At 39.0% G+C, this 25605-nt stretch overlaps 1 protein-coding gene and 1 long non-coding RNA gene across 5 annotated transcripts in view; both read right to left on the reverse strand.

Moving 5' to 3' along the window:
• NR3C2 (nuclear receptor subfamily 3 group C member 2) overlaps positions 1 to 25605 on the reverse strand; it is a 336934-nt gene that overhangs the window by 121550 nt on the left and 189779 nt on the right. The window lies entirely within an intron of this gene.
• On the reverse strand, positions 1841 to 25044 carry LOC116582861. The gene is made up of 4 exons (XR_004282538.1): positions 24916 to 25044; positions 9067 to 9075; positions 8531 to 8533; positions 1841 to 1852 (listed from the first exon to the last, which is right to left on the reverse strand). It is a non-coding gene; the product is annotated as an uncharacterized LOC116582861 (long non-coding RNA).

The following is a 25605-nucleotide window of genomic DNA, read 5'->3' on the forward strand; positions in this document are numbered from 1 at the left end:
CAAGTCATCACATTATATACATTAGGTGTGTTATACTTTTACTTGTCAATTACACTTCAATAAATCTGGGGCAAAAAGTGTTATGAGATCACAGAGGAGGAGGAAATTAATGAAGGAAGAAGGAGAGATAGCCAGTGGTATTAGAGAGGCTTGATGAAGAGGTCATCTTTATCTGGATCTCCAAAGAGAAATGCAATTTCTCCACGCTGAGAAGGAGAGGGAAGGACACTGATGCTTTCTTTCCCTTGAGGCCATACCTGCCCCAGTGGGGCTATAGCTGCCATAACATGGTCCCAGAGCATGCTCAGCGCCTTCCACGTGGGACTCAGAACAGATTGGCTGAATAGCGGTATGGTAAAATTCAATGAAGTCATGGAATTAATTTTAAAGTCAGTATAATAAAGATAGCAAAAAAATATTAGTAAAGACAATCTTATCATCAAACCCAAGGAAAAACAGAAATCAATAGCCATGATTCCAAAGTCCACGAAATGTCAAACGAGAGGTGAGAAACTGAGAGAATGTTTAGGTAGGTTTGGAGTTACATGATAATTTACTAGAGAATCAGTTTTCTGCTTTAATATTTATAGTATTCTGAACTGAGTATGTTTATCTCGTATGAAATTAAAGCTGAGTATTATTAGGCAGCATTTCCAAAGGATACGGTCTTTCACGTGTACTCAACCTTTAAGTCAATACAATCTAATCGCTTAAGAAACGAAGACATTACATCTCAGACAGCCATTCTGCCTAAAAACACTCTAAATTATTTAAATTGAATTCTGATTAAAGTTAAAATAAAATCTTCTTCAATAGGGCATGCAAGGTTCCTTAGAACTTTTGCAAATGAGATCTTTGTAATCTGATTCTGTTTCATCCAGTAAAACCATATAATGAATATGCCATGAAAGTGCAGTCACCGTGGCTATCTGTGGAGTACTTTTCAACTTACACAGCCCTCTTGTTCTTACTTGAACTCTAAAAAGGCAGGGGGAAACAGCACAAATGCTTCTCCTCAAAGTCTGAATGCTACTTTTGGTAACTGAATTGAGAATTTTGTTTCTTATAGAGGACCGCAGTCTTTTGTTTATTTTAGAAAATCAAATAATTTCAGAGCTGGAGGAAAAGAGTCGATCCCCACCGGGGGGGTTAACCAAGGTCACAGAGATAACAGAGAGATGTTAGACTTTAAATCAGAAGAGCTGGGTTTGCAATCAAACTCATCTAGTCACTAGCTGTGTGAGTGGAGAGCAGGTTACTCTACTCCTTAGGGTTCACTTCCTTCATTTGTACATCTGTAAAAATATAACCTGTGTGATCGGCTAGAAGATTGTAAAGGACGGGGGGGGGGGGGAACCCCATATTTAAGGTGTGAAGTGTAGTGTTTAGTGGGATTGGTATGTAAACAGCTTCGTTTTTAACATGGATTGTAAAGTTGAGCTCTGAACCAAGAAAGATGCCCCTGCTATCAGCCCATCATCCTGTCTGGGCTGTTTTTATTACACTCTGCTTTAAAACACACACATACACACTGAAAACCACAGACTAACAGAATAACCATGTACCCACTTTCTATAATCTGAGTTGCTTTTCAACCCTAGAAACGAAGTAAGACAGATCAGGGATTTCCCAAGTCACAGGCTAGGTCACAATGAATGCATTTGGCTTTGGGACCACTTCGCGTTTGGGATGGACAGCTGAAAATCGGCGGGAAGTGAGGACGCGGAGGAGAGAGCGGACAGTACTGCGAGGGGTTGCTGCAGCCCGGGCCAGGCGGAGGGGGGCTGGGAGGCTGCGACGGGCTGGGGCCACGCGATGCCGCGCCGCGTGCAGCAGCAGGAGGCCGCAGGCCCTGGCTCGGGGCTCGAGCAGCTGCTCCAGCTGCTCCGTGGGGCTTGCCAAATGCTGGCCTGGGGACCGCCGGCGGGGGCGGCGGTGCCGGATCTTCCATGGCTTCAGGAGAAGCTGGGCGTCCAGGTTTTGTGTGAAGCCTCCCGATGCCTAAGTGCTGGCAGCTCATTCGCAAATTCAAAAAGAAAAATTGTACGGGCCAAATGAAACACCTCAGCAAGCTGTATTTCAGTCTGGGGGAAGTCAGCGGAAGACCTCTGGGGGACAAGAGCACCCAGGTGGGGGGGGGGGGCGGGGCCCGGGCCGCCTTCAGGAACCGGAGGGGGCTGGGAGTGAGGAGCAAACACAGCGCTGCTCTCGGGAGAATGTGGCCTTCTGTATTTGAATTTGTACTTCGATGTCTAAGAACTCACAACAAATCCTGGAAACTGGCATCAGGACAGATCCTATAAACCCCGTTCGGGGTACGAGAAGGCAAACAGGGCATCTAGAACAGAGGCATGTCCCTGATTTTCGTTACCCTTATGTCCTTGGGATTCACTGCGATATGCCTCTGGTGTTTCACAGAGTATTGGGAAAAACATTTAAATCGACTCGCAGCTCTCTGGAAAACCATTCCAGTTCACTAAGCTGCAAATGTTATTAAATGCCCTTGAGGCGTTTAGCCACGAACTTGCTGTATGCCGGTGGAGACTGTGCTCAGCAAGCTTACGGAAGCTGATCCAGGCCTTCCTTGCGAGGAAGCAAATGCTGTGGATAAACAATATGGAGAAAGTGGAGGTCATTTATTAACTCGAATTACAGTAATGCCACACATGACCAAAGGGATGCACTGGTAGCATCAGGATTAAAATAGCCATTAAATTTAAGCTTCTTTTAAATAACCTGGTAAGTAACACTGGGCATCAAGAACAATATTAAGGCAAAAAGGTTTCCTCACTCCATATCCTATTTGAGAGAAGGTATGATTACCCTGCCAAGCTCTGAGTACTGCAAGGACCTATCTAGAGCCAGAGTAAACAAATTTTCTGTACTTGGGCCAAACTGTAAATATTTTAGGCTTTGTGGGACATATAGTTTCCGTTACAACTACTCAACTATGCCATTGTAGTGTGAATGCAACCACAGAAAATATGTAAATGAATGAGTATGGCTGTATTCCAATAAAACTTTATTTGTGGACACTGATATATAAATCTCATGTATTTTTTTCCCCATGCATCATAAACTATTATTTTCCTTTTGATTTTTCCCATCCATTCTTAGCTCAAAGACCACAACAAAGAGTCGGTGGGCTAGATCTGACCCCTGATCCAGACAAATAAGAGGAAACAGAATTTCCTGGTCAATTACCATAATGCACTTAATCAGGACAACAAACCTATGAAATACTCTTTTTATCTCCATTTTACATATGAGAGTGCTGAGACTTGTCTAGTGTATACAGATAGGAAGTGAGAAGCCAGGATTTGAACCCAAGCATAAGGCTGTAGACTCCATGCTGAGGGCCATACATGCACATCATGGTTTTTTGACCCTGGCTAGGCATCAGAACCTTACTGGAGACTTTTCAAAAATACAGATACCCAGATCTGGCCCCTGCCTCAGTTTACCAAATCAGAATCACTAGACATAGGACCCAGGCATCTGGATGTAAAAAAATAAAAAATAAAAAATACAGTTTCCCACTAGTTCTGGAGTAAAACAAGGACCTACTCTATGCTTAGAGCCTCTGTGGGAACAAAGACTATCAGACGTGGTCCTCCTAATAAAAAGCTTGCATATCCTGAATGTAAACTACTCTGCTATTTGGACCTGTTACTTAGCTCATGCTCATAATCATAGGCAAATTCTTTAAAAGAATCAAATTACAGATCAGGCTCACGAGAAGCTAAGTCCCAGATGGTGCCCAGAGTCTTATTACCAAAGCCATATTTGCTCAAAACTACTGCCACAGAATTGGGGATGAGCCAAAGTTGAACTAAAGCTGCATGCCTAAACCATACCAAGAACAAAAAGTGGCAAGACAGCTAGAAAAGGAAATACGAATCCCCTAAGAACTTTAAATACATTTAAACAGGGCAAGCATAGATAAGCCAACCTGATTTGGGGCAAAGCATTTACTTGCATGACTGCAATGGGTTCCCAGTGGTCAGGATTCTCCCTTATAGCTCTGGGAAGTAATTGAGTCTCTGCCTGAGAAAAACTCACCCTACGAAGCCCCTGTGATCTCCCCTGCTAGATTTAACCCAATGGCAGCAATTTGCCCAGAGAATGTGCTTCTACCTTAGAAAAAAAAATAACGGACTGCTCCTAGGACATGCACGGGATAAATGTGTCATGGTCCCGAGGATCCAACCTTTACACCCTCAGAGATTTTCAGCCTGGGCACAGGGGCAGTCATGTCTTCCTGAATTTCTCCTTGTCAGAGGTCATTAGTGCAACAGATTATATGGCACTCACTTGAATGATGTGACTGTCCCTACTGATGCCTTCCTGGGGCACATCCATTCTTGTACTATGACTTGACCCTTGCAAACAGAGTTTCTGCCTCTTTCCACCTTTTCTTTTGATGACCCATGCTGATATACTTGCCACTAACCAACCTTTTTTTCCTTTTATCTGACACCTTTATCTGACACCACACATGGGTCACAGCCCTGTGACCCAGGCTACTCTATAGGTTTTCATTTTCGCTGGGACTGAGTGCTTGCTGTTATCAAGTACTCAAGAAGCTTGGAGCTATAAAAGGAGAAGACAGATATGGAGAACTGTGTATCGTAAAGGGGCAGACAGAATGTGTATGTAAGAATGGTAGGCCTTGTAACAAACATCTGTTGCCACTAGTAGGAAACTTCAACAATGGCACATTTGAATATAAAAGACAATGAAAACCTCCTAAAACCAGGGCAAATCTACTGAAACTACATGCCTTTTACTTGCTGGGAGGCTGACTCAGTCAGATAAATAGTGTTGTTGTCTTGTTACAGTTTTTTCAGGGGTACCCTTGTAACTCCGGCAGAGCAGTATAAAAGAAAAAGTCACCAACATTTGATCTTAACTTTTTAAGATACTTGGAGCCAGTGTCTGGAGGATGTTAAGATTATGAATTTGCTACAAGCTTAAGTACAAGAACAAGAGTAAGTGTGATAGTTATAATTGATAAGTATTGCCTTAATGAGAACAAATGAAAGTTAGAGAAGGTTTTAGTAACAAGAATGATGGATACCATTGGGAATACATACACACACACACACACACACACACACACACACACACACGTATATATTAGAAATATATATATATATGTTAGAATGGCAAAAACAAAATAATACTGATAAGAGTGTGCCCCAAAGAGATACTCAAGCAAAAATATGTGTAATGGTTGAATGGTCCATCATACAAATGATGCAGGATTGTGCAGAATCCTGGGAAGTGCTATGTTCTAAGGGATCTAAAAGGCTCTAGGATAAAGCCACCCACTCCCTCATAGATAACAAGCATCCAATATTAGTGTCATGGTTTTGTTTTGGTTTGGTTAATATTTTGGTGTATTTCCCTTGTCTTATTTATTTTACTTATTTATTTGACAAACAGAGATCACAAGCAGGCAGAGAGGCAGGCAGAGGGAAAGGAGGAAGCAGGCTCCCCACTGAGCAGAGAGCCTGATGCAGGGCTCGATCCCAAGACCCCAGGACCACGACCTGAGCCGAAGGCAGAGGCCTCAACCCACTGAGCCACCCAGGCGCCCCTCCCTTATCTTATTTTTCAGGTGTCCATTTTTTAAAACACAGAAATATCTACTTTCTCACCCATTTTATGTGTACAACTCAGTGATTGTTAGTTATCTTACGTGCTTGTGGAATCATCACCACAGTCCAGTTTTAGAACATTCCCATCGCCCCTAAAAGATGCATTAGCTCACGCGCACTTATCTTCTTCACCTGCTCAACCATTAACCTGTCTTCTGTCTCTTTAGATTCGCCTTACTGGACATTTCATATAAATGGAAAAATGATATGTAATATTTTGCTTCTGGTGTGTTCCACTCGGCACAATGCTTTTGAAGCTCATCCGTGTTGTGGCATGTTACTCGTGGTCACTTCTTCATCACTGAAGAATATTCCATTATGTGGACATACCACATTTTTAGTCCTTTGCCAAATGACTGCCATGGGAGGCTTTCTATATTGCTGTTATACCCAAAAATGAGAATGTGGACATGTGTTTATAAATCTTTGAGTGGGTATGTACTTTCATTTTTCTTAGGTGGACACCTAGGAGTGGAATTTCTGGGTCTTAAGTTTAATTTTCTTTTTAAAAAAGATTTATTTATTTATTAGAGAGACAGAGTGAGTGAGCACGTGAACAGGGGAAGGGGTGGAGGGAAAGACAGAGAATCACAAGCAGACGCCCCTCTGAGCAAGGAGCCTAGTGCAGGGCTGGATCCCAGAACTCTGAGATCACGACCTGAGCCAAAGTCAAGAGTCAGACACTTCACTAACTGAGCCACCCAGGCACTCTGGTAAGTTTAATTTTTTTTAAGAACCGCCAAATTTTTTTTCAAACTAGCTGTATCATTTTACATGTCCACTACCAATGTGTGAGAACATCCTAACACTTAATATTACCTGTTTTATTTTATATTTTTATTACAGCCATTCCAGTGAATTTGAAGTGGAATCTCCCCATGACTTCAACTTTCATTTCCTTCACGATTATTGGTGCTAAACATATTTTCATGGAATTATTAGCTATTTGTGTATCTTCTTTGGTATATGTCTATTCAAATGATTTTTGTTCATTTTTAAAAGAGTTGTCTGTCATCTTATTACTGGGTTCTAGGGGTTCTTTATATATTCTAGATACCATGTGCCCGACTAGTATTTAACTTTGGATGGAACTCTCAACTTTCAATCAATGAGCTAGAATAGGGGCTCTCAAACTGTAAAGTAGGATTTCTAGGACAGTTTTAGAGAGGCCAAGAAGTCAAAAATATTGTCATAATGATACCAAGGCAGTTTTTGCACTTCTCATTCTTTCATGGGTATACAGTGGAGTTTTCCAGAGACTAGAAGTATCCACAATTATCTGAAAAGGCTCTTAAAATACTCTTTCCCCTTTTCAACTATTTATCTGTGTAAAGCCAGATTTTCTTCACATACTTCAAACAAAACGAGAATCCAGCTGTCCTCCATTAAACCAGATATTAAAGAGATTTGCAAATATACTCCAGTGCCATTCTTCTGCTTTTTTCTTCAGAAAACAGTTATTTTTTCATAAAGTATATAATTTATGTCAACATGTAAAGAGTTTATTGTTATTCTTAAAGAAATTAATAAATAGGGGCGCCTGGGTGGCTCAGTGGGTTAAAGCCTCTGCCTTCGGCTCGGGTCATGGTCCCAGGGTTGTGGGATCGAGCCCCGCCGTGGGCTCTCTGTTCAGCGGGGAGCCTGCTTCCTCCTCTCTCTCTCTCTCTCTGCCTGCCTCTCTGCCTACTTGTGATCTCTGTCTGTCAAGTAAATAAATAAAATATTTTTTAAAAAAATTTAAAAAAAAGAAATTAATAAATAATTTTAAATGTCTCTTCTAATTTCTAACATAAAAAATATAGATAGGTGTAACTCACATAAAGGGTTTTTGGCATCTTCAATATTTTTAAGTATGTCAAGGAATCCTCCAACCAAAGTCTTGAGAACCACTGAGGTAGAGAACCCGTAAGTTAAGAAAATACTGGAGTGGGGCGCCTGGGTGGCTCAATAGGTTGAGCCTCTGCCTTCAACTCAGGTCATGATCCCAGCGTCCTCAGATGGAGCCCCGCAATGGGCTCTCTGCTCAGCAGGGAGCCTGCCTCTCTGCCTGTCAAATAAATAAATAAAATCTTAAAAAAAAAAAAAAAAAGAAAAGAAAAAGAAAACATTGGAGTGACTTGTGATTACAGAGGTCACCCGAACGCATTGTCGCATGCGAGTCCAGCAAACAAAATCTATAATCAAAGGAAAATGTCCTTGTGGAAGCCAGTTCGAGATGCAACCAACAAGAAGTGGCTCAGACATGGACACGTGGAGCGCACTCCTGGGCAGGGCTCGGTGGCAGGGATCTCAGCTCCTCATCTGGACTGGGGTGGGAGGGATAGGGGAGTACGGAGAAAGAGCACAGTGTGATGTAAAAGAATACACAGGGTGGACTCCAATTAATCCCAGGTTTTTAATGTCTGCTTCTTCAGATCCAACAAACATTTTTGAAGGCTTTGAGGCCTTTGCCATTACACGCTGAAGAGTAAAAGATGCAAGCAAATATGAAAATATGTACAAAGAGTATCTGAAGGTGAGACCAAATTTCTGATGAGATTACTGTTGAAACATGTTAAACTCTATGCATTATGTAAGTCTAGAACAGATGGCCTCTGGGATGACGTTATTCCAATGGTAAGCTGACCATCTACCTCCTGGGACACTTGTCAGAACAGAGTGGCTGAGGGTTTGAAAGGTAAATTCTAAATCCTTATTATTATGTAAACCTACCAATCATTTTCTTTGGAATACATATGTTAAATCTCAAACAAGATTTCCAGAGTCATCACACTAAAAAGTCCTATGAAGAAGACGTACAATTCATACAGTAATTCTTTCTCAATCACTCTAATATATTCTCAGACCTCCTGCAGTTTGAAGGGGACTATCTGTTTAATTACCAGTCATAATATGTCATGAACTACTACAGATGAAAAAGAAAATGGATGATAGAAATTGGAAGAGGAAATAATCGAATAAGTTAGATAAGCTTCTTCAAAACAAACTGATTAAAGTTTACTTATCTTTTTTCTATTCATTGAGACTAGAAATGAACAAAACCTTCCACAATAAGAAGATTTAAACCAAAGTAAAACACATCCTTATTACATTTCAGAGTCAGTTTAGAAATAGTACTATAATTTTAATATTCTAATATGGAATAATTATAATAACTGCATAGATTTGGGTGTGTATGTATGTGTGTATTAAATGAATATAATCCATAAAAAGCTAACTATGTCTGCCACCCAATCAACTTATTGGCTTATTCAAAAGTAAGCAATCAGTAACAGTTAGCTATTATTATTATTATTATTGATTGTTATTGATGTAAAAAAACCCTCACTGATACCAAAACTCACTGATACTTTTGTCTGTTTAATCTATGGAATGTCATCATTGTATTATCTAAAAATTAAACGAAACATCACTAGAATTAGAACATACCTTAGGAAGAGTCATAAAACACCATCTAAAATGACGACTTTTCCACTGCTTGCAATAATGGGAATAAGGAGGCATAAATAATTAAAATTCCTCAATAGATATCCATTTCTTAGGGGGCCAGGTGTTAAGTATGCAAAAGCCTGTTGATTTAGTTGACAAGTCCAAAGTCCACTTTACTCTACAATGTTTGCCTGAAAGAAATTCACCTTGGTTATCTAATACTACTAAGGAAAAGCTAGACAAATTCATATTTTTTTCAACAGCAACTCTGCCACTCAACAACTGAAAATTTCAGTATATTTTATTACAAGTGGTAGCATTTAGGAAATTAATGAAATATAATAAAAGTGACATAATTTAAAACATGGGTTATACACTCTGTTTAAGATTCCTTATTTAATTCAGATAATTTTATAGCTTGCATGTGAAATGTTCACTAGGAAGGAGAAGAGAAGGTAGAAGTCTGCTATTTATATCATAGCAATTTCAATAAAATAAGTTTTTATTGATCATGTACTGTGTGTCCACCAACTTCTTAGACACTATGGGAATACAAACACATTTCAGGTAACATTTGCTGCCCGTGGGACTTCACAGCATAGGTTGAATGTGACAGAATCTAATACACAGGTGTGTGGGAGAGGAAGGAGAAAGGTATCAAGGGTAAAAATATGTGGTAAAGATAATATAGGCAATTGGGTAAAAGGAAACTGTGAACTAGAGTTCTTTAGAAATACATTAGGAAAAATATTAAAGAGGCTAGAAATTGAATAGCTAGAGAAGTAAAAGGTATTCGGGTTCCCTCTCCACTTTTCAACCTTACCCATCCATCTGCCCTATACTGGCACTCACCTTCAGCAATACTTACTTTTTATTTTTTTAAAAAAGATTTTATTTATTTATTTGAGAGAGAGAGAGAAAGAGAGAACATGGGAGCAAGCAGGGGAGGGGCGGGGGAGCAGGGACGGACAGAGACCAGCAGACTCTGAGCTGTGCACGAAGCCCAACGCAGGGCTCAATCTAATGACCCTGAGATCATGACCTGAGCTGAAACCAAGAGTCCACCACTTGACCAACTGAGCCACCAAGGCCCCCCAGCAATATTTTAGAGCTATACATTAAACTCCAAATATTTCCTATGTCTCCTTCAAATCTCCACTCATTCTCTTCCCCGGTCTCAAATGCATTCCTCCTCTCTGCTTCTGTAATTTAGTATTCTCCAAGATGCAGCTTAAGACCCATAAGGAAGCACTCACTCGGTCCTCATTAAGCACGACCATGTATTGTTAGTGTTGTTTTCACACATATGTTTTAATTCCCTAACTAAACCATAAACTGCTTGAGCACATGGACTGTGTGTTATACAAATCTGTGTATTCTCCACAGTGCCTGGCAGGCTTTCAATAAATATTTGGTAGTTGATTAAGGTAGAATCTGATTTAAGAGCAAAGTCAGACTGTTACTGAGCCATGGTAAGCTCTTATTCAAGAGAGGCACAAAGAAATAAGCATTGGAGAAATACCGGCTGAGCAACAGTATGGTTAGTTTAGGGATAGGAAAGAGTCTGCCAATTGAAAGAAAATCAGTACCTGATTAAACACGAGGAGGGAAGGCAGAGATACTCTAATAGTAATGCAGAAGTTGGAAGGAACTGCCACGTTTATGGGAGGCTGGGAAGTTAAATTTTCATCTTGTTATGTCTTAGGCATCTACAAAATCTATGCACAGACAGACTGTAGCAACAAACGAACAGATAAAACATGACTGAGAACTGAAGCTGAATTTGTTGACTTTGGAGATGTTCACAAACCTATGTTGACTGAATATACTGAAGGGATTAAGCCAAGAAAGGAAAACACCAGAGAGTCAAGAACCTCAATTTAGGTGGGAAGAACATGAATGAGAGAAAGGACAAAAAAAAAAAAAAAGTGGAGGAAAAAGAGTGAACTAGCAGAGACTATACAGAACGGCCTAAACTTAGGAAGAAGTAGGTTATCTTGCAATAAATTTCATGAGCTGGACAGTCAAGAATTTTATGATTGGGGACATGCTGACTTTTAGTCTAAAGATTTCATAAAGGACTACATCCCCCACTGACACACACACACACATCAAAATGGAATATATTAGAATGGCATTCAAAGCACAATGATTTTATCTCTTTTACCTCTTCAGCCCTCCTGGTAAAGCTCAAAGCAAATAGTGAATAAATGTTTGTTAATGTGAACGTGCAAAATGTTCCCAACTTGAAAACACTGAGGTAGCATTACACTGTGGATTACACAGACAAAGGGAAATGAGACTCTCAACCTCACGGTGAGTCCTGTGTACAGTGAGTCCATTCCATAGCTGGTGATCACTTCAAAGTTTTTTTTGCTTTTTATGGATTTCAACAGATTCTAAATTTCAAGAGATTATGTGACATGTGGGAAAGTGTTTGGGCTTTGGAAGTGAACAAGATGAGTTAGAATCCCAACATGGTCATTTGTTTTAAAAAACTGAAGCTTCTGGAAGTAACAGTTTCCATGTCCTTACTTAAAAATGGTAATAACGATATCTAACAGGATCATTATGAGAAGTAAGAGATACAGTGAGAAGGCCTGACTTGGAGAAAATAGTTCATTTTCCCTCTTATTTCAGAGAAACTACTTTCAGAAAAATACCTCCAGCACTGAGATTCTAGCTCTTGTTTCCATTTTAATCGAGTATCTCCTCTTTCTGCTGAAGCAAGGAGAAACTGATGAACAACAAAGAGGGATGTATTACTAGGAATTAAGTATTGAAAACTAAAATTTAAATCAGGGTATCATCTAGAAAACTGGAGCTTTAAATATTCATTAAGCCCACTAGAAGCCATAAAAATGTATACGGCTGATGAAACACTGATTATTTTTCTCTTCAAACTGGACTCTCTTCAACCTCCAACCCAGCTGACACAAGATTCTAGAGGATCCTATCCCAAGTCCAGAGAATTCTGGTGAGGCTTGATACCTGACAGAAACCTTCTGTTGAATGATCAGTAAAACTAGTCTAAAAAATGCTGTGTGAGTTTCTAGAAGTTACCCTGTATCAGGTAATACGAGTTCATGTTTGTCAATACAATTCATTATTAAACAACATTAAAAAATACCTTGAAAAACAGATATAAAAACATAAATTCCCTTATCTCCAGAACTTTGTTTTTAAAAGTTTATAGATAATTTTATGATTTCTCTAATTTTTTCTCTGCTGAAACGGACACAAATATTCATTTAGAAATTAGTCATTCCCATCATTTCCTAATGAATTACATATAATTTGTGAAATTAAAACTTGACTAACTTTGAAATAAATTAGAGTTCTCTTGAACAGAAAATTTCAGTATCATTTCTACACCACTAACACATTTAATTCAGTTCTAAAAAAAGTTACAAAAAAAAAAATAAAACCCACACATGAGAAACATTTTCATTAACAAAAACCAATGTTCTAAGGAAATAAATGCAAGGTATTTAGTGGCAGACTCATCCAGAAGATTATAATCCTAGTATTTTTACACTCTGACTTAAGCTGCTCTCAAACATCTGGCATTCTAACTCTATTACTCATTGGGTCCTTTTCTCCCTTTCAGAAAGGATGTTTATGACTTAGTAATAAATGTTCTAGCTTTATACAGAAATTTACTGAAGTAAGAGTAAATATTCTCAGATGTCTGCAATCTACAGTACAAAATATATTAATGAAACTTAGATGAAATGGCAATATGCTTTCCTAAGATAGGTCTAATTAAAATAATACATTAAAAATAATATATTGTAAAATTTCCTGAAGACAAATACCACAGACTGTTAGTGAAAGCTTTATATACATAAATAATAACTTAAGTTTCCAGTTTTATACATGCCGTTCTTGCTTAAGTTACAAGTCCTTCAAAATTCTACTTAGAGCGTATTCGATGCCAGGCAGTCTGCTCCATTCTGGGCCTTGAATTTAAGTGAGAAAAAGTTTACTGTCTAATTCAACATATTTGGATAAAGACACATACCCATCAAATCCAGATCCAGACTCTTTCCGTCACCCTTCCTCCAGCCAGTCCCCACATACCCCTGGACAATCACTACTGTGATTTCCTATCTCTACAGCTTGGGTGTTTTTTTGTTTTGTTTTGTTTTGTTTGTTTGTTTGTGGGTTTTTTTTTGCCTTTCTTGAATTTCGTATGAATGGAATGGCACAGGCAGTTCTCTTTTGTCTCTGACCTCTTCTGTTCAACACTGACTTTTAGGATTCATCCAGTTGTATGTATCAGTAGTTCATTTTTTCTCCCATTGCTCAGGACTATCCTCTTGTATAAATAGACAGAGTTATTTTATGAATATGGATGCTGTTGATATTCATGTACACATATTTGTGGGATATATGTTTTTATCTTTATGGATAAATACCAGGAAACAGAACCTCTGGGTTGGAGGCTAGGTATATATTAGATAGGCAGAGGGCACATACAAACTTTACAGGAAATGGTTTTTCAAGGCGGCTGTACCATTTTATACTCCCACCAGCAAATTCTAAGAGTGCCAGCGAATACACACACTAGCTGCTATTTGGTGATGTCCATCGTTATCATCAAATTCCACAGCTGTAAAACAGTCCCTGTGCAGTTTTAATTTGAAATTTGTGTTCTTTCTGACTATTAATGTTCTTAACATCTTTTCATGGGCTATTGGCAAGCATCTTTTGCAAAGCATGTGTTCAAGTTTTTCTGCAAACATCTTTAGCTTTTAATTTTGAAATAATTTCAGAATTAGAAAATAGTTAAAAAAAAAAAAAAAGTCCCAAGAACCCCTGTATGCCCTTCCCTCAGCTTCTCCAAAAGTTGGCATCTCACATAAGCCTCACGCAATGACCACTGAATTATGCTACAGTGCTGTTAATTCATCCATAGACCTTCTTCTATTTCACCAATTAACCCACTTAGATCTTTTTCTTCGGGATCCAATCCAGGATTCCGCAGTGCATTTGGTTGTCATGTCCACTCAGTTTCCTTCCTCCAATCTGAGACAGTCGCTCAGTTTTTGTTGTTCATGACCTTGACATTTTTGAAGAGTACTGGTCAGTTATTTGGTAGAATGTTTCTTAGTTTGAATTGTCTGATACTGCCTTATATTTACCTTCAGGTTAGGCATTTTTGGCAAGAAAAGAAAGCAATGCTGTACCCTTCTCAGGGATCACAGCAGGTGCTGTGCAATGTTGACATTTCTTGTTATTGGCTTTGTTAACTTTGACCACTTGGGTTTCTCACAGGTTTCTCCCCTACAGTGCTGTTATTTTTCTGTTATTAATAAATATCTTGTGGAGAGATCCTTTGAAACAATGTAAATATCCCGATTCTTCTACTTTCACTCACTAATTTAGCATCCAACAAGCATTCCTACTTGTAACAATTTTTACCATGGTGTTGGTCAAGTACTGTTTTTCTAGTTCCCTCATTTCTTCCATGTTTATTAATGGAATTGTACTATAAGGAATAATTATTCCTTTCCCTCATCTATATATTTATTGTATATGAAATTATGGATGTTTAATTTATACTATGGGTTATAAACCATGACTACCATCTATTTATTTTGTTATTTAAGCTGTCCCAGAATGGCTATTGGGAGCTCCTTCAGCTTGGCTCTTGGGCACTTCTGACATGCCCCCCTCTTTTATTTTGAAAGACCACCTTATTTTCTGGTTCCATAAGTTGTTCCAAGGTCATAGTATATGTTCCTGGCCCCAGAAGTGAATGGGACCATTTCTCCAGATATTCTGACCTTTTTGTTTGTTATTTACTAGAAATCAAGATCTACAGCTAGGTGGGCTAACACTACTGGCTATCACTGTTTCTGGACATTTTCAGAGACAGAACAAGAAGTGTATGTGGTGTGTGTGATACATATATGTGTGTGTATACAAACACACATGCATACATACAGATATATAAACAAACATATAAACCTATTTCTGAACTATATTTATATATACTGATTAGGAATCATGAGTTGATACTCCTATTTCTTATTTCAATCCAATCCCACAGGATTCATTTTTTACTTACAACCACAGGATTCATTCTTTACTTACAACCAAACTCATTAGTTTCTGGTTTATCCTTCCTGTACAAATAAACATAAATATGCATATGCATATATACATATATTAGATATTGTGTTTTCACCTATCTTGAATTAACAGTAGCATCATATAGATACACTTTTGCAATCTGCTTTTTCCTTTTAATAAAATGTCCTCTATATCAATTGAGATCTCTCTCATTCTTTCATAAAGCTGTACCGTACTCCATGGATGGACGGATCAACCCACCGTTGATTTAATCACTCTCTTATGTATGCGTATTTAGGTTGTTTCTAAAATTTTGTAATAACAAACTAAGTTACAGCAATTTTTTATTTTTATTGGGTGATCTGTGTTTTTCTTAAGAGCAATCTATGCCTATTAATGTATTCATTCTATGTCATGTAAATAAACCATTGGTCAGATGTGTAAGATGTACCTTATAAATATTTTCTTCATTCTGTACTTCCCACTGTATTTTCTTCATGGTATCATTTGATGAACAGAGTTTAAAATGTTGATGAAGTTCAAACTTTTGATGAAAAGAAGGCAGAAAAAGGCTTTAAAAAGTCTTAAGAGTTACTGAATAAGAGTTTCTTATTTTTAAAAATAGCTCACATAAAAGAATAGCTCACATATGCAAACTGTAAATATACAGTTTAGGCAACTATTCAAGCCTATTATAATAGCATCGGAGAAACAGAAAGTATCTTTTCCCTGCAGCCAGATTGCTGGCAGGACAGAAAGGCAAGTACCTCGTCCAAACTTCTGTATCATGCAGATAAACGAGCCGGAAGGTGTGGACGAGATGAACAATCATGGTGAGAGATGGAAGGACTAAGAGACACACTTGGTCCAGACACCATGAGAAAGGTTACTGAGCAAAGAGAACGGATACAGGGTGAGAAGCTCTTTCTTAGCTTTTTTTTGCTGAAAGCAGACCAAAGCAAGTGAGCCCAGTGTACATGGCCAGTTCTGGGACTGGAAAGGGTCTCAAGAGCATGACGCTAAAGAAACCACAGTCTGGCTGTGGCTTTCCTGGCAGAAAGGGATGAGATATGGCTGCAGAATAATGATGTCCGTGGCTCACAGATGTGTCACGACAGGTCATAGAAACCCCTGGGACACTCAGGTCTTCTAGTTCTGAGATCTGCTACAGCAAAGAAAAGGGACACCAAAATGAAATTCACCAGGGCGACCTCTGGCCAAAGATGCCACTTGAAAGTAAGAAGAAAGTTTATTTTTTCATGAGCTGCTTAAAATTAAAGAGACCTTGTAGTGGGCCTTATTTTAGCTCAGCTGTGGCCCATTTCCTCCTTCTCCCTTCCCCAAAGAACTCGAAATACGCCCCCTTTCCACCTCCTCCTACATAGTTTATCTGCTTGAAGGGTGAGAACTCCAATCTCATCCCAAGGGAAATTCTGAATCCTATGGGGTAATACCAATCCCCTTGTCAACAGCTCTCACAAGCCACCACATAACTCCAAGGCCAAAGGTTTGCTGAGGATGTCTGGAAAAACAAAGCTCTCTCATTCTTTTTTTTTTTTTTTTTTAAATGAGAATTCTCTCTTTTCCTGTGCACAAATGAGAAAGCATAGCTCTAGTCACTTCTGGAAGCCAGCCCTCGAGTAAAATGGGCACTCAGAGGAGAGAACAGAGAGAAGAAAAGAACCTGGATCTCGACATTGTTATTCTCCTGTGTTAGTCAGTCCTGACACCGGCTTTCCCTCTGGATTTTCAGCATGTGAGCCGGAAATAGTTTTTATTATTGAAGTCTATGTGCACTGGATTTCTGAAAATTAATTACAGCCAAAAACATCCTAAGTGACAGAATATCCTACTTAACATACAATACCTTTGCCTTAGCTAACTATTTTCTTCCTACATTGCATTTAAGCTTGGTGTTCAGTTCTAACCGTGTAGTAGGAGGAAGTAAGAGTAAGCACAATTCACGTTCCACATGAAAGATGGGAGAATGTAATTATGCTTTAAGTCTCAATCCTGAATTCAGCAGAATATGTGGTATTTTAGTATCTCACCGAAGTTCAGCAACAGCTAAAGAATGAGAAGGATGTGTCAGCAATTTTCAAAATTTAAGTATTAGTTACTGAAATAAGCTCTTGTGATATAAACTCAAAATTCTAGAAGATAAACTCTAGAATTCTAATATAAACTCTAAATTCTAATATAAACTCTAGAATTCTAAGGATGCCTGGGTGGCTCAATTGGTTAAGAGTCTGCCTTCAGGTTACGTCATGATCCTGGGATCCTGGGATCCTGGGATCCTGGGATCGAGCCCATCGGGCTCATTGCTTGTCAGGGAGCCTGTTCTCCCTCTCCCTCTACATGCTGCTTCCCCTTCTTGTGCTCTCTCTTTGTCAAATAAATAAATACAATCTTTAAAAAACTGAATTCTAAAGATGTGCATGTGTGGTATTCACATGGCCAAACAAATAAGATGGATTTTTCTTCTTAGTATCATCTACAGGATGCCTTAGATCCTATTCGTCAAGGTAATTTTCATCCATTGGTGAGTATTCCAATTCCTATGACAAATTAATCATCTTAAAGACTATTCTGTTAAAAGCATAGTACTCTAATGTGACAACTGGAAGTACCACATTCTAGAAGACATAATCTCTACTGTGAGTAAAGAGCTAAATTCTAGGGCCAGATGAACAATAATTTTGCATAACTAATTGAAACTTTAAAAATTCAGCTCCTTGGGTGCCTGGGTGGCTCAGTGGGTTAAGCCGCTGCCTTCGGCTCAGGTCATGATCTCAGGGTCCTGGGATCGAGTCCCGCATCGGGCTCTCTGCTCAGCAGGGAGCCTGCTTCCCTTCCTCTCTCTCTGCCTGCCTCTCTGCCTACTTGTGATCTCTCTCTGTCAAATAAATAAATAAAATCTTTTTAAAAAAAAAAAATTCAGCTCCTTTGCTCTAAAAAGCAAAATGTAAACAAGACATGCCACAACTATGAACAAATACTCATATATTCATTGTTAGGACAAAATAACCTACCTATAAATCACTTGAAGTAAATGGCCCACACTTAACTGAATAATTACGAGGTTGAACATTACCCCCAAGCGCAATCTCTACACGCAAGTTTGGTTACTGCCATGTACAGTCAAGGTCTTAAAAGTATTCTGCCCACTAAATAACACTAGCAATGTGTACGGCCTTCCACCTTAGATTCTGGAAAGGTGACATAATCATCAACGAATTTTAAAACAAACTAGAAAGATTTGCTCCACATGAAAATATTTTCACAGGATATTTGGGCTAAGCCACATCTGCTGTTTTATGGTATCATGAAAATATTTACAAGACCTTTGGTATGGTTAATAAATCACATTTAATATTACAACTCCTAGGGGGGCCTGGGTGGCTCAGTGGTTAAAGCCTCTGCCTTCGGCTCAGGTCATGATCCCAAGGTCCTGGGATCGAGCCTCACATCGGGCTCTCTGCTCAGCAGGGAGCCTGCCTTCTCCTCCTCCTCTCTCTCTCTGCCTGCCTCTCTGCCTACTTGTGATCTGTCTGTTAAATAAATTAAAAAAAAAAACTAAAAAAAAAAAAAAAATTACAACTCCTAGCCCCCAAGATCCTAGTTATATGCTATTTAGGACATTAAGCTCTGTGAAGCTTGCTTCGTTCCTGATTTGAACAAATTATAAAAAGATATTTGCAATATGATACTAAAGAAAATTTCAATGATTACTCTTTTAGTAATAATTCTATTTAACACTTTTAAGTGGCAATTTTAGTTACATTTTTTTAAAGAGACCAATCTCTTAAGATACATATTAAAGAATTTATAGAGGTTGGACATGATTGAAACATAACCCAGTAAGGCAGAAAAGGGGATATATTGATAATCGTGGAACCTGAGTGATGAATACATGAGGGTTCATTATACAATTTTATGTATTTTTAATATAAAATTCTCCAAAATAAAGTAAAAAGCACTTATTTTATAATATGAGGAATGAAAAGCAGACTGGTTTGGTTGATTTTCTTTTTCAGCTTAAGGATAAACAAAACCACTCTGAAATAGGATTTTATTTTTTTAAAATTTCAATTGCTTTACTGAAATATAATTTATACCCCTATAATTCACCCATTGTAAATGTACAGTTTATTGATTTTTAGTTAGTTTATTCCATTGTACAACCATCAGAACAATGATTTTTAATTTTTTTTTTTTTTTTTTTTTAGATTTTATTTATTTATTTGACAGACAGAGATCACAAGTAGGCAGAGAGGGAGGCAGAGAGAGAGAAGGGAGGAAGCAGGCTCCCTGCTGAGCAGAGAGCCTGATGTGGGGCTCGATCCCAGAACCCTGAGATCATGACCTGAGCTGAAGGCAGAGGCTTTAACCCACTGAGCCACCCAGGCGCCCCTGATTTTTAATTTTAAGCCAAGAAAATTTTTTTTCAGTTGGGAGTATTTTTAATTTTTTGCTGTTGTGAAACAAAGTTCTACTCAACAATGGTTATCATAACAGCTTAGCTATGCTTTAGAAATATGCCTATTTTTCTCTTCTTGAAATATCAGTAATCCAAAAACAAAAACAAAAACAAAAACAAAACCCAACCCAGTATTTATCAGCAACTAGTTTTTGAGACTAAAGCCATCTCCCCCCCCCCCCAATCTTTACTGACATATTTTCTCCTTGCCAAGTTATGAGGAAGAAAGACACATGTCCTTTCCTTTTCCATATAACTTCTCCATTGGCAGACGGCCACACCAGCAGCAGTGGGCAAACTCGAGATCTGAATTGGCTCTTCTGTGTTTCTACAGCTAGTTCAGGGCAGCCCCGGGGACGGTTCCCACCCCCAATTCCAGGCCCCCATAGGAAGAGCAGAATATAATTTATCTTTCCCACTTCTCAGGAAAAGAAAAAAACAAAACAAAACAAAACAAAAAACAAAAAACCTGAATACACTAGAGTAGGCCTGTACAGCACGGTGCAATCAGGTAAACCAATTTTGCTGCTACTCTACCACCACCTCTGGCCAGGCCTAGAGGCTAGAGCTAAGTTACCATGCAGCTAACAATGGCTCCCAGTATTTATTTCTATATAAATCCTCTATGTTACTTCAGTGGCACCCATAGGAATTGGCATGTGTGCTTTCATTTTCAAATTTCCAGTCTCAGCTGAGAAAGAATAATGGAATCCTATAGGCTTTTCACATGGCTGAAACATAACTTAATATTAGAATAATTCATTTTGGACACTTGCCATTAATATATACAATTTGTAACCGATATCCCTTACTTTAAAAAAAGAAAGCGTAGAAGACTTTTGTTGGAAGGTTTATAGATACCACAAATAAAATATTATGATTTTATAATCACTCATAATACTCAAATCTCACTGTTTGGAGTATTTAGAAAAAAATCTATGCTTCTGAGGCAGTGTTGCATATATCTGGGCACTCATGATCACAATTAATCATGCATCAAACACAGAGTAACTGGTTTATTATCCAAACACTTATATGTGTGAAAGGAGGTGCTATTAAAACCTGCAGCAGGATAACAGGAAAAGCCAAAACTACCCAGGCAAACTGGGTCACATGATTGCTCTAGTTACATGTCAATGCAAAAAACATTTTAGATCAATGGGACTTAGCTATAATTCCCAATTCTTTGGGGTGTATAGTGAAATCTCTACAATAGTTATTCTCAAACTTCTTTGGAAAGCTGTAGCCACCAGTACGGGAGAAACTAAAAGGGATCTCTTTTCAAATCTCATCCTTTGAACTCTGATATTTTACCTTTATACCATTAAAATCCTTATCTTTATATTTATATGTCAATGAACTATAGATGTGAATGAACTATACTGAGTATAGGAAAACATTACAATTTTATCAAACAAAATTATGAAAATCACCCAAATCACCCAACTGTAGAAATTATTTTTTCACCCAATTTTAAAAGTCTGAAAACAACATCCAATTCTAGGGAAGACACATTCATTTCCCAACCAAATCATTTAATTGTTTAAGAAATATATTGCCAAAACCACTAGTACTATAAAATACCAGTGACAATTTTGAGACTCAGAGTGTGCACTTAAATTAGAAATCCAAAATAGAGAAAAAGAGTGACCCTGGTAGTGCTCCCCACAACTATTTATATCATTTGGATAGTTCTAGAATTTGAATAGCATTTCGATTTCTTTTAAGGTCTCCTCACACTAAAAATGCCATAATTAACATTCTCAGCAGCATTTATGTCTATGAACATTAAAACCCAAATCAAACTAAAAAATTAAAAACAGCTGGAATTTATAAACCAAAAGGATTTTCTCCTCTGGTAAAGAGATTATAATGAAGTGTGGCCCAATTTTATGAACTTATTAGTCCGACTAAATGAATTTACATTCTGCAACACTCCAGTAACTTTCTAAGTTGGAGCACTGCCCAAAAATGAAATGGGGATTTTTTTCTTGTTGCTTTTTATGCAGAAGTCAATATGATTTACATTTAAAAATTAAATTAAAGAATAAAATACATGACATTAAGAAATCAAGTCAAGAGTACTAATGCATAAAGTTGAAACATGATACAGAGTTGAGTAATGTGATATGCTTCTTTTGTGAAGCTAAAATGGTTACAATGGGTGACTAATAACAATGTGAGTTTCCCCTCTCAAGAAACAAGCAAAATACAGGCTAAAATTATTTCTGAATGAACTTCTAAAACGATTAGCATCATTCATTTAGACACTCTGGTATTAAGATGATACCAGCTTCAATACGGGTTCTGACAGCTTGCTCCACTTATGTAAGAAGATCTCTAGCAGACTCTACTCTGAGCATGGAGCCCAAGGCGAGGCTCCACCCCACCACCCTGAGGTCACGGCCTGAGCTGAAATCAAGAGTGGGTAGCTCAATCAGCTGAGCCACCCAGGCGCCCCTATACTAGTATTTAGAGCAAACCATCTGAGGACACCATCAAATATTCTTCCCTTTCCCTAAGCAATCACTACAATATCTGCTCGTACTATTTTGTATTTTTATTTAAAATTACCAACTGCTATTTGCAAAAGTCTCTATTTTCAGGCATGGCCACTTGGCGCGTTCAGTATCTGAATCTAGAGGAGAGATGAGGTAACACATAGCCACTTGAGAAGTGCCTTAACAGGAAAGACTGTGTATGCAGTCACACATGGAAATAAAGGACATTCAAATTTACCTTTGATATCTGTTGCCCAAAACAATGTTTTCCCTTAGCTGAAATTTACCATTGCATTGATCCTGTATGTCAAAAATGGCTTGAGTTTCTTAATGTCATCCATAAGAATGTGAGAAATTTGAGCAAATCACTATGACTAACACCCTTAACAATGAGAGTCATTTTGGCAGACAAAGGAGAGGTCAGAAAAACCAACACAGAAAAGGAACTGAAGTAAGCTATCAAAAGTGTTGAGAACAATTTAAAAATAGTAATAGATATAAATTGCATCCAAAGACCATCATTAAGCATTGAATTACAGTGCACCGCAGAGACCCAATTCAAAAGATAATAATCTTCCATTTTCTCCTATAGTTAAATTTTTTAATATTGTATTTCCCAAGATCTGATACAAGACAGACATTCAACAACTACCTATGACTTTGAGGAGACTCTGGAAATCCCGGTTTATAGTTCATTCATTCCCCTACCATTTACTAGGTATCGTGTAACTTGCAGGAATAAAAGACTAAACAAGGCAAGGTCCCTGCTCTTAGCAGTCCAGTAGGAAGACATAAACGGGCCATTTTAATAGAGCTTTAATAGACCTGTGGTGGGGCAAGCTCAGGTGTCACGGGACACATAGGATTCAAGGGAGCTTCCTGGAGGCAGCCACCTCTAAAATGAGAACCGAAGCTCTAAGGGGGAGCTGGCTGGCACAGCGCAGAGAGAGGGGGGAGGAAAGAGTGAGCGATCAAACAGGGGACTGCGTGTGCAAAGGCCCTGGGTGGGATGGGCAGCCACACAGACACATGGGAGGGAGAGACACTTTCGTAAGTGAAGTGCAGGGGGAGAACAGATTCTGACGCATGACTGGAAAGCAATAAAGCTAGAGCGGTAGGCAGGTTCCTGAGCTCATACAGAATGCTGAGGAACCCTGAAAAGCAAAGCAGAGGAGAAGAGTGAATGCTGGGGGTGGCCTCACTTGCTCTCTGTCACGCGCTCACCCGCAGCAGCCTCGCTGCACACACGGATTCAAAGTGGGGCCTCTGCATCCGTACTGTTGTGTGCCTTCTGATGAAGGCCAGGCTTGCAGGAGGCAAGGTGAGTTGTGTCAACACGGTTCATGACCTGTGGTGCCTGCAGGCCTTATGGCAGGCACGGGGTCTGCAGTTCAGCTCGGGCTCCCATCTGTCCTCCCCTTTCCCCAGCTGCCCTCTGGATGTCCCTCCGGGGCATCCGAGTCTGCCTCTGGTTTAGACTACTGAGAGTGATGCCACAGGGAGGGGGGAAGGTGTCTTCCGGGCTCTCCAGGTTCCTAATCTGTGACAAGTGCGAGAACAACTATAAAGATGCAGAGGACATGCACTTGGCTAGTTGTCACAAGCACCAGAAGGCACAGTCCTTAACATCTGCTAAGACGTCCCATACACCTGGCTGTCAGAAGCTGCACGGGGCCCACAGTTCTCTAAAGACATTTTATCAGGTTTTTTTTTTTTTTTAAATATATTGGGGAGATAAAACAGGTAAGAACTGAAGTATAAGAAGAAACCCTCCATTGTTTGGAAGAATGTGGGACCTTTCAAAGTTCTGTGGACAGATGTTCAAGTTTTGTTTTTTTTTTTTTCCCCCTCCTCTGTGATCAAACCCTAGAAGCTCCAGAGAAGCTGTATGTGAGATTTGGTGTTGTTCCCCTCTTCTCTCCCAAGGATGGTGTTTAGTTAGTACACAAAGGGCAGTCTGATGGTCAGAGCCCTGCGTGAGGTCCTCCATGGGCGCACGTGTGTGCGGGAGGAGGAGGCAAACAACAGTTAAACAAGAAGGGCACCAAGGTCAGTACCTGAAATTTCCTGGTCGCCATATTAAAAAGTAAAAATAAACAGGTGAAATAAATTTTAGTGCTTTTACTTAACCCAATTTCACCAAGATGATAATTCAATATAGTCTTATAAAAATTATGAAAGGTATTTCATATTTTTTCCTACTAAGTTTTCAAAATATGATATGTATTTTACATTTACAACACATCTCAGTTAGGACTAACCACATTTCCAGTGTTCAAAACCCACATGGGGCTGGTATCTACCATACTGTATAGTTCAAGTTCAGAGTATTTTTACTAAACCTTCCATCTGCAACAAACCATAAGCCCATGAGAAGATAGAGACATTTCTCAAGGTAGAAGTAGCTAGCCTAGGATTAGGGGGTGGCTCTCACTGCCAGGAGATGGTGGTGTCACTGGGCTCTTGACAAGCTGCCTAGGGGCAGTGGAAATGCAGAGTGACAGTGGCTGGCTCAGGGGTGTAGTGATTCTGCACAGGTGATCAACTTACGGAACATCTACCAACTCCCTCTTGGAGGACCAGAGCTATTCTGGATGTAAACTCTGTTAAGCTCTGTTTTCCAAAACACCTTTTCCATTCACTTCTATTATTTATGACTAAAGGTCTGCGCACAGATTTTTCCATGTTAATCATATCTTAAAATCGTTTTTTAAAAAATTATTTTTATTGACATATAATGTATTATTTGCCCCAGAGGTACATCTTACACAATTTACAGCACTCACCATAGCATATACCCTCCCCAATGTCTATGACCCAGACACCCTATCGCCCACCCCTAGCAACCCTCAGTTTGTTTCCTGAGATTGAGTCTCTTATGGTTTGTCTCTCTCCCTGGTCCCATCGTTTTTAAAATGTTTTTAAAGACTAAAGGTCTGGGGACAAAGATTTGGCTCTTCTTTGCTGCAGGGAGCCACTGGGAAGCAAGTCGTCAGTTTCCTTTACCTCACCTATACAATAGGGACAAATTAAAAATAAAATTAAATAAAATTAAAATAAAATAAAATAAAATGAAATAAAATGGGAAACATTTCTAGATGCTAAGTGTTATATCCGACAGAGTGGGTCTCTTGTAACTTCTCTCACTTCCTCCGGGGACTTACTGTTAAGGATGAAATGAGGCACCTCTCTGGAACTGTGAAGGGCGCTAACCAATCTGTGTCTTGGTTCCAAATGCCTTGATACAGATAAATTCCAACCTCCTTACCATGGTCTTTGAGGTCCTACAAGATCCGGTCTCACCTCTGTGCCCTCACCCCATCATTTCCTTCATTTCATCTCCCCTTTTCCCACTTTCCAGCCACATGGGCCACTGCCTATTCTTCTTCCATTCTAGTCTCCCTCCTGCTCTGGGACCTTTGCACTGTGCCCAGGACAAATTTAGGGCTTT

This window comes from Mustela erminea, chromosome 2 (assembly GCF_009829155.1).
Source record: "Mustela erminea isolate mMusErm1 chromosome 2, mMusErm1.Pri, whole genome shotgun sequence".
NCBI lineage: Eukaryota > Metazoa > Chordata > Mammalia > Carnivora > Mustelidae > Mustela > Mustela erminea.